The following is a 1,955-nucleotide window of genomic DNA, read 5'->3' as shown; positions in this document are numbered from 1 at the left end:
CAACTTTAAATATTTTAAAATACTTATGAAATTCTCATTCAATTTTGCTTATTTTTAATTGAAATTTTGCACAAATCTAGCCTCAGGGGGGCTCTGAATGGGTGCACAGTTTGAGACCCCTCTATCCCGTACTATTCGAGATAATCAACTTTAAAGATTTTCAAACACTTATGAAATTCTCATTCAATTTTGCTTATTTTCAATTGAAATTTAGCACAAATCTAGCCTCAGGGGGGCTCTAAATAGGTGCATAGTTTGAGACCCCTGTATCCCGTACTATTCGAGATAATCAACTTTAAATATTTTAAAATACTTATGAAATTCTCATTCAATTTTGCTTATTTTCAATTGAAATTTTGCACAAATCTATCCTCAGGGGGGCTCTGAATGGGTGCACAGTTTGAGACCCCTCTATCCCGTACTATTCGAGATAATCAACTTTAAAGATTTTCAAACACTTATGAAATTCTCATTCAATTTTGCTTATTTTCAATTGAAATTTTGCACAAATCTATCCTCAGGGGGGCTCTGAATGGGTGCACAGTTTGAGACCCCTCTATCCCATACTATTCGAGATAATCAACTTTAAATATTTTTAAACACTTATGAAATTCTCATTCAATTTTGCTTATTTTCAATTGAAATTTTGCACAAATCTATCCTCAGGGGGGCTCTGAATGGGTGCACAGTTTGAGACCCCTCTATCCCGTACTATTCGAGATAATCAACTTTAAATATTTTAAAATACTTATGAAATTCTCATTCAATTTTGCTTATTTTCAATTGAAATTTTGCACAAATCTATCCTCAGGGGGGCTCTGAATGGGTGCACAGTTTGAGACCCCTCTATCCCGTACTATTCGAGATAATCAACTTTAAATATTTTAAAATACTTATGAAATTCTCATTCAATTTTGCTTATTTTCAATTGAAATTTTGCACAAATCTATCCTCAGGGGGGCTCTGAATGGGTGCACAGTTTGAGACCCCTCTATCCCGTACTATTCGAGATAATCAACTTTAAAGATTTTAAAATACTTATGAAATTCTCATTCAATTTTGCTTATTTTCAATTGAAATTTTGCACAAATCTATCCTCAGGGGGGCTCTAAATGGGTGCATAATTTGAGACCCCTCTATCCCATACTATTCGAGATAATTAACTTTAAAGATTTTCAAACACTTATGAAATTCTCATTCAATTTTGCTTATTTTCAATTGAAATTTTGCACAAATCTATCCTCAGGTTGGCTCTAAATGGATGCATAGTTTGAGACCCCTCTATCCAGTACTATTCGAGATAATCAACTTTAAATATTTTAAAATACTTATGAAATTCTCATTCAATTTTGCTTATTTTTAATTGAAATTTTGCACAAATCTAGCCTCAGGGGGGCTCTGAATGGGTGCACAGTTTGAGACCCCTCTATCCCGTACTATTCGAGATAATCAACTTTAAAGATTTTCAAACACTTATGAAATTCTCATTCAATTTTGCTTATTTTCAATTGAAATTTAGCACAAATCTAGCCTCAGGGGGGCTCTAAATAGGTGCATAGTTTGAGACCCCTGTATCCCGTACTATTCGAGATAATCAACTTTAAATATTTTAAAATACTTATGAAATTCTCATTCAATTTTGCTTATTTTCAATTGAAATTTTGCACAAATCTATCCTCAGGGGGGCTCTAAATGGGTGCACAGTTTGAGACCCCTCTATCCCGTACTATTCGAGATAATCAACTTTAAAGATTTTAAAATACTTATGAAATTCTCATTCAATTTTGCTTATTTTCAATTGAAATTTTGCACAAATCTAGCCTCAGAGGGGCTCTAAATGGGTGCATAATTTGAGACCCCTCTATCCCATACTATTCGAGATAATTAACTTTAAAGATTTTTAAACATTTATGAAATTCTCATTCAATTTTGCTTATTTTCAATTGAAATTTTGC

This window comes from Phlebotomus papatasi, unplaced genomic scaffold (genome assembly GCF_024763615.1).
Source record: "Phlebotomus papatasi isolate M1 unplaced genomic scaffold, Ppap_2.1 HiC_scaffold_39, whole genome shotgun sequence".
Lineage (NCBI taxonomy): Eukaryota > Metazoa > Arthropoda > Insecta > Diptera > Psychodidae > Phlebotomus > Phlebotomus papatasi.
Note: the sequence above shows the minus strand (reverse complement) of the source record.